Here is a 14001-nt window from a genome sequence, read left to right on the forward strand (position 1 = left end):
ATTTTCTTACATTGTTCTTTGCAGTCAGATAGCGTAATAGTACTGGTCAGGGCCAACCGATTACGAGACACAGCGTAATCGGACATACAGCTACTAAAAAAACATTTTCAATCAAAAATATATTTAATTAAGCCCCCATGCACGATGTCAGCTGGTAGTATAGTGGTTTAGAGCACAGGTCCCCACCCACATGCCCAGCGCCCAAAAAAAAAAATCGGACATACAGCTTCAAACAAAAAAAAAAAAATCATTTTCAATCAATTTATTTAATTAAGCCCCCATGCACGTGGCGACCGCTGCTTCGGATCGTCCCTTGGAATTTTTCTGATTGTGAAAATTGTAGACTGTAGTATTGTTGTAGTAATTTTGAGTTTAGTGATTGTAGTCTGTATTGAGTGTGTAGATTTGGTAATTAGCATTCTTCTAATGGTATTTTTCAAAATTTAATTTTTATTGCCTTGTATACGCGTTTGACGATTTAGTGCAATTATTTCAAGTGTTCGATTGATCGTGTTTGAGGGAGTCATTGCATTTGAATAGTATTGTTGGAGATAAGGAGTCATTGTGTGTGATTTTCGAACAGTGACGAATTTTTTTTATGTTGTGTAAATGATTACGCGGTCAATGAAACAGGCAAAATGATGAATAGTCAGAATAACGAAATTGTTAACATGGCGAACTCGCCAACAGAGGAAAACAGTGTCATGAGTAATGTAGTGGAAAACAATTTAATAAGCAAGGAAAATAGTCCGGTAACAGTTCAAAATGTTTCTCAATCGGAAAATTCACAGAATCGGAGATTAACGACAGAAGATTTTGAAATTGTATCGAACACAGATAGCTTTACAGCTATGACGGAGGAAACTGGTTTTGCGGGAAATGTTAGGCGCGAAAAGAATTGCGAACCGGCTACCTTGGAACAGTTGATGGGTGCAATATTAAATCTGGGATCACAAATGGGAACTATGGTAACACAGATGGGAACAATGAAGACAGAGATGGGAACAATTAAAACCGAAATGGGAACAATTAGAACGGAGATGGGAACAATTAGAACGGAGATGAAAGCTATGACAACACGGTTATGCTCACGAATAAGGACATGTTTCAAAAATACGAATGATGAATCAAAGAAAGAAATTAGAGAAGTACAACCGATTTTGAAGGCTCACAATAATAGCTTAATTTCAACAGAAATCAGACAAGAGGAACAGGACAGAGAACGGGAAGGAAAAGATCGCGTGATAGTACAAAAATTTTCAGAGTTAAATTTACAACGTGCAAACGATAAGAAAGAAATAATTGAAGGAACCGAGGAATCCGTACCAAATGACAGAATAAATAACTTAACGCAACAGTGTGAACAGTTAACTACTAAATGTGACAACACCGAAACCCGAGTCGCGACATTTACAGAAGACATAAATAAACAGAAAGGACAATTAAGTGACTCATCGGAAAGAGTTGAGATGATCTCAGATAAATTGACAAGTGTTAGTTTAGCAGTAGGGTATGAAGAAAATAATTTATTTCATTTATGGGATGCAACAAGAGAGCGCCAGGCGCGCGAACTTAACAATAGTCGTCATTGTGACTGGGACAGACGCGGTAGGTCTTTGTCGCCACGAGACGAAAACTTTGATTATAAACACTTCTTAACTGTTCGGAAGATTAAAATATTTCGCAATTCGAAGAATGACATACATCCATGTTCATGGCTAGATCAATTTACGTACGCACTTCCGCCAAAGTTGCCATTAAGTCACAAACTAGAAATTATGTGCAGCTATTAATGTCCTCAGGGGATTCACTACTCTAAGTGAATATGTGCCGTAGCGAGCATAGGGCCCCGAGCTGTAGTGGTGCTATTTCCCTTTTAGTCTTCTGTACCGCTGCCTACTCTTTTACTGTTCTTTGCATCTGTCAAACCAACTCTTCGACTATCAATCTATCTAGTGAGTAATTAAACAATAACCGGATTTGACTATTTACCTAAATGAGATTTCGAAAATTACTGTTCTAACCTATTAATGTCCTCAGGGGATTCACTACTCTTAAGTGAATATGTGCCGTAGCGAGCATAGGGCCCCGAGCTGTAGTGGTGCTATTTCTCTTTTAGTTTTCTGGACCGCTACCTACTCTTTTACTATTCTTTGAATCTGTCAAACCAACTCTTCGACTATCAATCTATCTAAACATTAACCGGATATAACTATTGTACCTAAAAGTGATTTCGTAAATTACCATTTGGACTTATTGTACCTTCAGCAGCATTCATTGTAGTTTAAACGAAATGTTACCTGTTTATCTTCGTGACAACATTACTTCGTATGTTGACGACATTCTTATTGCTAAACATTCTTGGAGTGAGCACAGCAAAATTTTGGATTCATTGTTACGTATCTTTGCAAGAGTTGGCATTACAGTAAACTTGGAAAAATCTGAATTTGGTCGTTCTCAGGCGAAAGTTCTCGGTCACATTATTTCGACTGAAGGTATTCTTCCTGATCCAGAGAAACTAGATGCTATTTAGTTCGCAATGACATTCTTTTTAAACGAAAATCGGTCGACAACTCCGTTTGGTTAGTTTGTATTCCTGATGAGTGGGTCAATAAATTGATTTGGTATACGCATCTCAGTTATGCACACTTTGCTCCCCGAAAATGCTTTCATAAATTACGAGAAAATTGCTATTTCAGTAATATGGAAAAACGTATTCGATCTGTTCTTGTCAAATGTAAATTATGTCAAATGGCTAAGCCTCCAACGATTTCTCACAGAGCACCGTTGTTTCCCATCATTCCAGCGAAATTAAAGGAGATGGCTGCAGTCGATTTGTTCGGTCCAGTGGTTCGTTCTACTAATGGTTTTGCGTACATTTTCGTAGCAGTGGAATTGACATCAAAATATGTGTGTTTTACACCTTTACGCAAAGCAACAGCTCGTTCAGTATCTAACGCTTTTATCAAACATTTTCTTAAAGAAGTTGGTCATGTTAACAAGGTTATATCAGATAATGGATCACAGTTTCGTTCTAAAATTTGGCTTCGTACTCTACACCGTCGTAAAATTAAACCAATTTTCATTTCACTTTTTCACCCTCAATCTAATGCTTCAGAGAGATGGATGAAGGAAATCAATAAATTGTGCCGCCTTTATTGTCATCAGAATCACAGAACTTGGGATCAGTATCTTCATATTTTTCAAAACATTCTGAATGAACTTCCTAATGACTCAACTTCTTTACCGCCTCTATTGATATTAAAAAATAAAGCACCGACAAATCGCATTTCTGAAATAGTTCCTTTTCCGCCTTCACGGAAACTGCGGCATTCTGAAGTTGTCAACCTGGCTCTACGAAATATTGCATCTGCGGCTGCTAGAAGAGAGAAATCAGCTAAGCGTCCTGGTCGTTCAAAATTCTTGTCAGTTGGTCAGAAGGTATTAATTAAGTCCCACCGTTTGTCTCACAAAGGAAAAGGCTTGTGTCGCAAATTTTTTCTGCTTTATAACGGTCCATATAGAATTCGCAAAATTATTCATGATAACACTGTCGAAGTAGAAACTCTTAAATCTCGACGCTCTAAAGGAATACATCATATTTCAAACGTAAAGATTTTTGTGGAATGACATACTTTTGAGAAACCAACAGCTAGATGTAAACATGCGGAGAGTACAAGGATAACCGCGCTGTGTTTTGGCGGCGGCACATACTCAAAGCAACAGTCAAGTCTGCGCGCCGCACAAGGCAGTCGTTGACCGCGAACAATAGCTTCCTACGTCACGCGCCCACAGCTGATCGAGCGCTCAGTGCGAATGCACTGACAGACATAAACAAATACACAGTTTAATTTCTCCGACTAAATTCAGTATAAAGCTATAGTGACTTGATGAATTGTGTTATTAACATTCAGTATTTTTCAGGATACGGTTGTATAAAATATTTAAGAACTACAGGTAAATTCTGTGTGTCTCCGACGTTAAGACGACTTGCTATCGAGAAAATTTCAGAAAGAATGTAATTTCGAAGAAGAAACTAATAAACTAAAAAAGGTAACTGTTAATTGAGTTCATTTTTCAGGTAACATGTTTCCACTTAGGTACGTACTTTAGACGTAATTTGCTGCTCGCGATTACGTGATTCATGCCTTGTGCTAAATTTTATGTTCTATGAAATTACTTGTGAAGCGACGTGCTTGCGTACGTTAACTGATTTTGACAATGATTATTAATGAACTGGGTTGTGACTTGTATATATTATACATCGCTTGGCTACACTGCTTTTTCACTGATGTCATTTTTTTTTTAATTATGTGCCTGCTGTGCTTATTTATTTAAATTATAATTGTAACTTGATTTATTGTGCTGATGTGTTTAGGTATGTAAGTTATACTTTGTGATTTATCTGCTTGCGCCTTCATGTTTATTTATTAGGATGACATATGAACATTTATTTGCTTATGCTGATATGATGCTAATGACATGTTTACTGCTTTGCGTATGGATTGCATATTTACACATTTCTGTTTTGTTGCCATAACTGCTCTTTAATTTGGTGTGTAGAAATGCTGATATACTGTGTACAAACATAGAGTTTAGGTCACACTACTGTATTAATTATAGATTGTTCGCTTGGCAGAGCCTCGTTGTAGGAATTGTGCTGCATCCACTTGTTGACATTCTGTTCTCCACTGGTATATTTACTCGCTATTGCTTGTTTTGCTTACGCTCAGTGCCTTATATTTTTAAGATAAGAAAATGAACTGCTATCATTCGACGAACGACATTAGTACAAGAAAGTCATAGAAGTCACATGAGCTGAGGTTTTATGGAAGCTGTATAGATTTATGCTAATAGGAAGGAAGCTAACGACATGACATACCAATACTAGGTTTAGACCATTGACAATTATTACACTGCATTTTTCGTGAGCAATTGAAATAGGAAGTGACACTTGACACAAAAAATACTCCACATGTTTGCTTCTGCTATGATTCTTGAAGTGGTGTACACACTGTGAAATATTATGATCATTCACACTCCGTAATCGTACTTAATTACTGAGAGTTATTCGAACTAAGTCTGTTAGAGGTCAGGTATGCATTTCTTTTATTTAATGATGGACAAGGAACCAAAATGTATCTTATAATTTATAATGAGTAGAAAATTTGGGTCAGATGGATTACACAGAGGTTGTGTGTGGACACTGTGTCTTCGGATTGTATGGGATGCTGACTTGAAGTTGCATTAGGATTTTATCTGTACTTGTTCGAGGAGACTGACTAGAGGAAAGAGTTGTGATGGAAGTGAAATGATATTGGTGCTGAGGTTTATATTTATCGACGTATTATTGAGGTATGATTATTGGAGTTTTGGTGTATAAGAGGTAAAATAAGTGAGGAGCATATTTTTTTGTTGGTCTTATGGAACAAGGAGGATGAAGAGAGCAGACTAGAACACTAAAATAGAAGGAAGATAGTCTATACACACACTTTGTTAAATAACTAAGCAGTATATACTTTTTTTTGGAGAGAGGAAGTAATTGCATATCTTGGCTCACTGACAGTTGTTCAACAACAGTACATTTTGATCTGGCTTGGCAAACATTGGTCTTGACATGTTGACTATGACGTTGACTTAACTATTAGTGACTGTTATACATTGCTGCCAGTACTACTTGATACACATGATGAACATCAGATTTTGACAGAATTACATTTACACAATTAACACTATTCAGTTACACAGTAGTACTTAATGTGGATGAGAGATGAGTGAGTGTGTTCTGTGTGTTTTCCTTTACTAATCCTACCCACCTATCTCCTAAATATTATTTTATTTGTTTGTAGTGGCTTGCACTGACACCCATGAATATTATAGGTTTACTGGTATTTGTGTATTGTCATAGTTAATAGGATAATTATCTGATATCATTTGTGTGTTTGTTGTGATTTGTATGTTACTGTAAAAGCATCTGTATGTGCATTCAAACTATTGTTCATGCCTGAACTGTCTGATTAGTGAAGATAAATATTCTGAACTGTTACCTGCACTTTTCAACATGATGTGTGACATTTGGTCGTGTTTAATTTCTGCTGATGAACTGTGTGATCAGTGCTAGTGAATTTTTTGGAACGGCTTCTGCTGAGAGATGTGACTTTTTGCTGTCTGCACCTACTCAATATTGCTGGGTGCCACGGATGGACTGCTTCTACTGAAAAGATGTCCCCTGTTGCTGTGTGCACCTGATCAACATTGCTGATGCCACTAATGGACTGCTTCTACTGAAATGGTGTCACTTGTTTGTGTCTGCACCTGCTCTCAATATTGCTGGGTGCCACTGATGGTCTGCTTCTACTGAAATGGTGTCACTTGTTGGTGTCTGCACCTGCTCTCAACATTGCTGGGTGCAACTGATGAACTGTTTTTACTGAAATGAAGTCACTTGTTGCTGTCTGCACCTACTCAACATTGCTGGGTGCCTCTGATGGATTGCTTCTACTGAACTAATGTGACTTGTTGCTGTGTGTACCTCTTGAACTTTACTGGGTGCCACACATGGAACTGCTTCTACTGAAATAATGTCACTTGTTGCTGTCTGCACCTGCTCAACATTGCTGGGTGCAACTGATGGACTACTCCTACTGAAATGATGTCACTTGTTGGTGTCTGCACCTGCTCTCAACATTGTTGGGTGCAACTGATGAACTGTTTCTACTGAAATGAAGTCACTTGTTGCTGTCTGCACCTACTCAACATTGCTGGGTGCAACTGATGAACTGCTTCTACTGAACTAATGTGACTTGTTGCTGAGTGTACCTGCTAAACTTTACTGGGTGCAACTGATGGACTGCTTCTACTGAAAAGATGTTACCTGTTGGTGTTCTTTTTTGTATAAACTAATCATTGAAAGCATTTTATGTGAACATTTGTATAAACTGATTTTTTGTATATTGTGTAAACTATTATGTAAAGTCACATGTATGAAAATAATTTGTATTGCCTTCTGTATTTCATATGTTAGGTTAGTAAAAGGTCAGTGCAAAGCCAAAATTTTTAACTAATTATGTGATGTTTAGGTATTAATATTATCTTTTATTTTTGTCTGTATTTTTCTGGACGAATTTGGTGGTATTTTCACCACCAATGCTGGCAAAAATACCATCAAATTCTGGCCTGTGGAGGAGGGGCATATGAAAGGTGGCTACACTGTGCCACTGCGCCAGAGATTGCGCCAAAGAGTACTATTAAGCCGCCTCCACAGTGGTTGTTGAGATCGTAGAGGACAGTGTGGTTGTTGAGAGTTCATAGCAGTCAGTGCTTGTTAGGAGATCGGAGAAGTCAGTGCCTGTTGAGAGCTCGTTGAAGGCAGTGTGTGTGTGTGGGCAGAGCTCGTGGTTGTCGTGAAGTTGGAGTAAGATGTTGTAGTAAAGAGTGTTGTTCCATGTCTTATGCAGTTATTTGATGGGAGAGATAGCAGATGTTATTGTAATGAGTGAATTTCGTCAATATATATGAAGGTAAAACTTACAATGTTCTTTTATTGGTTGTGTATCTGAAATAATGTGTCACTACAGGTTCAGTCAACAAAGCATCTGGCTTGTGTTCTTGGATTAGAGTGGAATTCTGGTTTTCTTGCGTAATTATAGTTTTCTAATTTTCTTTGTCACGTCTGTATAGTAGGTATTTAAAAATTCTTGTCTTGTTGGAAAAGAACCGTGCCAGATGCATACGTTGAGTCACACTCCCACATACAGAACAGTTACATTTGTGCTTGGATTTTGTAGGTTTTTTAGTTGCTGGGGACTTAATTAATTAATTGTGTTTACGAAAATCTACTTACATTGTTTGTTGCAGTCAGATAGCGTAATAATACTGGTCAGGGCCAGCCGATTACGAGACCAGCGTAATCGGACATACAGCTTCAAACAAAAAAAAAAAAAAATCATTTTCAATCAATTTATTTAATTAAGCCCCCATGCAATTTGCAACGACTGAAATAATTAGTAGTCGTTGGTAAAAGATAGTATGTATTGTAAATAACTTGTGTTACAGGCTTCTTCATATGCTGCGTACATATAATTACAAACAGATGTCTACGTAGGCATCACTTATGCCTTACTTGACTAAGCGCCTTGTTAGAGGTTGCTTCCTATCAGCTGAAAGGTATGCTACATTCCTAGTTGACGTCCCGAGTAAGAGTGGACGAGAGCTCACTAGATACTTGTCACAAGCCGCGGAGCGGGGCTAGCGAAGCTATTCGCGACTCGCGGGTCCAGCGATATCTATAACTGACCACGGTCGATATCTGCAACTCCTAACAAGTATGGTATCGAAAGTTGATACCACACTTTTATTGTCATAGACAGTCACAGTTGCTTACAACAGTCCAAAGTGGACGACATAAGGTTGTGCTTTTGGTTTGCTTTGAATTCCGAACGTATTATGTTCAAACATATTGAGACAGGCATACCATCTTGCACATGCACTTATACAGTTAACTTAATAAACATCATCATCAAGAACTTTACATGCAATACACGCTTTGCAATATCGCCAAAAAACATCTTAACATGCACTGAACATGGACTTAGTCTGTCCACTGCAATATGTATCGCGTCTTGCAAAACTACATCTCTTTTACGGCTAATTATACGTGTGTGGAGTAGCTGGTTTATACACCGCTCCACCAGTTGCTACCTGCCAGTCATAACAGTCCACTGGTAGTGAGACCGCTGTCAACAGGAAACCTTTCAGTCCGTGAAGGTTGTTTGGTTGGCGTGGAACTATTTCTGAATTTCCTGGATACGGAGCCTGTTGCGGAAGAAACACAGAATTGAACTGCTTTTATAAACGATGGAGAGAGTTCGATATGGCAATGCTGTTTAAATAATGAATGGGGCATTTTTTTTTTTACTTAGATTCTTGCAAGGAAAGGACATACATTTTTTTATCATAGTACACACAAATATCGGATGCAGCTGTGTATAAGAAGAATAAGTGTTAGCAGACTATAACCAACTGCAGGGAGACTTGGAGTTCACAATTAATATAGCACACATAGCGAAAGAAATGCAGTACTGTCCTACTACCGCTATTGGTGAAAGCAGTAGTTACCGTAAAATACACAGAAATAACAACATGTGCACTGTCCTTCCAGGAGAAAACATGCAATACTCTAGTAGAAATCTGATTCCACTCTCGAAAAGCTCACGAATAATGCACAGAAGAAAAGTTTTGTACCACACTAAGTAGTGTATAATAAAGGTGTAGCAGCAAGGCTTAATTGGTTATTGTTCTAGCGAACTATTAATCTGTCTTCCCTCTTCATATCATCAATGAATTAGTGAACGTAGTGTAGCTGAGACGAAGTACAGCTAAACATGTGAAAAAAAATGGCTCTGAGCACTATGGGACTTAACATCTAAGGTCATCAGTCCCCCTAGAACTTAGAACTACTTAAACCTAACTAACCTAAGGACATCACACACTTCCATGCCCGAGGTAGGATTCGAACCTGCGACCGTAGCGGTCCCGCGGTTCCTGACTGAAGCGCCTAGAACCGCTCGGCCACTCCGGCCGGCTAAACATGTGAAATTACCATATTATTTTCATCTACTCCTTCAGTAAATATTTAGTTGTTTTTACACCTCCTTATACACTCCTGGAAATGGAAAAAAGAACACATTGACACCGGTGTGTCAGACCCACCATACTTGCTCCGGACACTGCGAGAGGGCTGTACAAGCAATGATCACACGCACGGCACAGCGGACACACCAGGAACCGCGGTGTTGGCCGTCGAATGGCGCTAGCTGCGCAGCATTTGTGCACCGCCGCCGTCAGTGTCAGCCAGTTTGCCGTGGCATACGGAGCTCCATCGCAGTCTTTAATACTGGTAGCATGCCGCGACAGCGTGGACGTGAACCGTATGTGCAGTTGACGGACTTTGAGCGAGGGCGTATAGTGGGCATGCGGGAGGCCGGGTGGACGTACCGCCGAATTGCTCAACACGTGGGGCGTGAGGTCTCCACAGTACATCGATGTTGTCGCCAGTGGTCGGCGTAAGGTGCACGTGCCCGTCGACCTGGGACCGGACCGCAGCGACGCACGGATGCACGCCAAGACCGTAGGATCCTACGCAGTGCCGTAGGGGACCGCACCGCCACTTCCCAGCAAATTAGGGACACTGTTGCTCCTGGGGTATCGGCAAGGCCCATTCGCAACCGTCTCCATGAAGCTGGGCTACGGTCCCGCACACCGTTAGGCCGTCTTCCGCTCACGCCCCAACATCGTGCAGCCCGCCTCTAGTGGTGTCGCGACAGGCGTGAATGGAGGGACGAATGGAGACGTGTCGTCTTCAGCGATGAGAGTCGCTTCTGCCTTGGTGCCAATGATGGTCGTATGCGTGTTTGGCGCCGTGCAGGTGAGCGCCACAATCAGGACTGCATACGACCGGGGCACACAGGGCCAACACCCGGCATCATGGTGTGGGGAGCGATCTCCTACACTGGCCGTACACCACTGGTGATCGTCGAGGGGACACTGAATAGTGCACGGTACATCCAAACCGTCATCGAACCCATCGTTCTACCATTCCTAGACCGGCAAGGGAACTTGCTGTTCCAACAGGACAATGCACGCCCGCATGTATCCCGTGCCACCCAACGTGCTCTAGAAGGTGTAAGTCAACTACCCTGGCCAGCAAGATCTCCGAATCTGTCCCCCATTGAGCATGTTTGGGACTGGATGAAGCGTCGTCTCACGCGGTCTGCATGTCCAGCACGAACGCTGGTCTAACTGAGGCGCCAGGTGGAAATGGCATGGCAAGCCGTTCCACAGGACTACATCCAGCATCTCTACGATCGTCTCCATGGGAGAATAGCAGCCTGCATTGCTGCGAAAGGTGGATATACACTGTACTAGTGCCGACATTGTGCATGCTCTGTTGCCTGTGTCTATGTGCCTGTGGTTCTGTCAGTGTGATCATGTGATGTATCTGACCCCAGGAATGTGTCAATAAAGTTTCCCCTTCCTGGGACAATGAATTCACGGTGTTCTTATTTCAATTTCCAGGAGTGTATATCACTCTACGTAGCATAGTCGTTGTCTGATGTGTTGTACTGTTAGGCTCTGCGTAAAACATGTGGTGTCATATAGTACTGGAAACCCGGAAGAACCCACTATAGCACTGGCTCGCTAGCATGCTCAATCTGTGAACCATAATCAGCCACCAGGAGTGTAGTGTGAACTGTAACAAAAATGGCTCTCAGCACTATGGGACTTAACATCTAAGGTCATCAGTCCCCTAGAACTTAGAACTACTTAAACCTAACTAACCTAAGGACATCACACACATCCACGCTCGAGGCAGGATTCGAACCTGCGACCGTAGCAGTCGCGAACTGTAACAACTGATCTCTCTTTCTCATGGACATCCGCAACCTTCGATATCTGTGTATCGCTTCCATACCGCAGGTAACTCTTCAGCTGTAACAGTTCAGTATCTCTGGCCCACAGCGGACAGAAAGCAACAACAGCCTATCGTACCGTTGCGTCTTTTTTATTTCGTCATAAGGAAGTATGGGTTCTGCTGATGTGAAAGGACATTATTTTTAGTGTACTGATGTTTATAATCTGGTTTCGTATTGCTTTAGTTAATGTAAAAAAAATGGTTCAAATGGCTCTGAGCACTATGGGACTTAACATCTATGATCATCAGTCCCCTAGAACTTAGAACTACTTAAACCTAACTAACCTAAGGACATCACACAACATCCAGTCATCACGAGGCAGAGAAAATCCCTGACCCCGCCGGGAATCAAACCCGGAAACCCGGGCGTGGGAAGCGAGAACGCTACCGCACGACCAGTTAATGTAAAATGATATTACTAATGCAATAAGTAAATAACTCGATCAAACACGATGAATATACCCTGATGGGAATCAGAATTCCCACTTGTCTTTTGTACATAAATTAAAACAAATGTAAGTTTTACAGTGCACTTCTGTGATTTTAGTTGCTTCGGCAATGTTGTCCCCCAACTACACTGAAGAGTCAAAGAAACTGGTACACCATCTCAATAACATGTAGGGCCCCCACGAGCACGCAGAAATGCCGCAACACGACATGGCATGGACTTGACTAATGTCTGAAATAGTGCTGACGGAACTAACACCATGAATCCTGAAGGGCTGTCCATAAGTCTGTGATAGTACGAGGGAGTGGAGATCTCCTCTGAACAGCACACTGCAAGACCTCCCAGATATGCTCAATAATGTTCATGTCTGGGGAGTTTGGTGGCCAGCAGAAGTGTTTAAACTCATAAGAGTGTACCAGAGGCCCTTCTGTAGCAATTCTGGACGTGTGGGGTGTCGCGATGTCCTCCTGGAACTGCCCAAGTCCGTCAGAATGTACAATGAACATGAATGGATGCAGGTAATCGGACAGGATGCTTACGTACGTGTCACCTGTCAGAGTCGTATCCAGACGTATCAGGGATCCTCTATCATTCCAACTGCATACGCCCCACACCATTACAGAGCCTGCACCAGCTTTAACAGTCCCCTGCTGACATGCAGGGTCCATGTATTCATGAGACTGTCTCTATACCCGTACACGTCGATCCGCTCGGTACAATTTGAAATGCCGACCAGGAAACATGTTTCCAGTCATCAGCAGTCCAATGTCGGTGTTGACGGGCCCAGGCGAGGCATAATGCTTTGTGTCGTGTAGTCATCACCGATACACGAGTGGGCCTTCGGCTCCGAAAGCCCATATCGATGATGTTTCGTTGAATGGTTCGCACGCTGAAACTTGTTGATGGCCCAGCATTGAAATCTGCAGCAATTTGAGGAAGGGTTGCACTTCTGTCACGTTGAACGATTCTCTTCAGCCGTTGGTGCCGTTCTTGCGGGCTCTTTTTCCGGCCCAGCGATGTGGGAGATATGATGTTTTACCGGATTCCTGATATTCACGGTACACTCGTTAAATGGCCGTACCTTGGAGATCCTGCGTTCCATCGCTCGTGCGCCGACTATAACACCACGTTCACAGTTACTTAAATCTTGATAACCTGCCATTGTGGCAGCACGATTTAACAACTGCCGACCGCAGCGCCGTATTCTGTCTGTTTACGTATCTCTTGTTGATATGTGTGTGAAATCTTATGGGACTTAACTGCTAAGGTCATTAGTCCCTAAGCTTACACACTACTTAACCTAATTTATCCTATGGACAAACACACACACCCATGCCCGAGGGAGGACTCGAACCTCCGCCGGGACTATCCGCACAGTATGTATCTCTGTATTTGAATATGGATGCCTATACCAGTTTCTTTGGCGCTTCAGCGTATTAAATCCTTTAGTACAATTTTTCATGGTTTCTGCAGAAGAGGGTCAACCGACTCTTTCATTTTGACTGTATGTTTCTCAGTCGCACATACAGATTCCTCAAGCCTCGGCTGCTTCCAAAGTCATGTGATAGCTCAAAACAGTTAAAAATGCATAGAATACTGACCGGAGGCAGACGCACTGAAAGCTATAGGTTGTCATATGACAGTCTGTGCCTAATAGGTAATATGAACGAGTTTCATCGTGACTTCGTTGAAGCAGTACTGCAGTTAAGGCTTCTTGCTCGAATTCTACATAAGGACCTACAGGGTGACAATTATTGAACAACATGAATTAAAATCGTCATAACTTCTGAAGGTTTTGCGTTAGGACGTTCAAATTACACGATTGGCTGCGGGACGTAATGGGAATTAGTAGGCGCATGCGGATGCGACTTGTTGTTGTCGGCTATTTGCACGTGAATGCCAGAGTGTATAGCGCTTTCGAAGGTTTGCTATACGAGCAATAACAGCCCAACTGCGTCTCAAAGGAAGTTTGCGACCGAGTTCAAGCTGAAGACAATCGGTCCAAGTGCGCTAACAATCAAGAATTTGATCGCAAGTTTGAGAGAACGGGTAGTGTTCGTGATAACAGTGTTGGCAATGT

The sequence above is a fragment of the Schistocerca piceifrons genome, chromosome 1, assembly GCF_021461385.2.
Source record: "Schistocerca piceifrons isolate TAMUIC-IGC-003096 chromosome 1, iqSchPice1.1, whole genome shotgun sequence".
NCBI classification, from domain to species: domain Eukaryota; kingdom Metazoa; phylum Arthropoda; class Insecta; order Orthoptera; family Acrididae; genus Schistocerca; species Schistocerca piceifrons.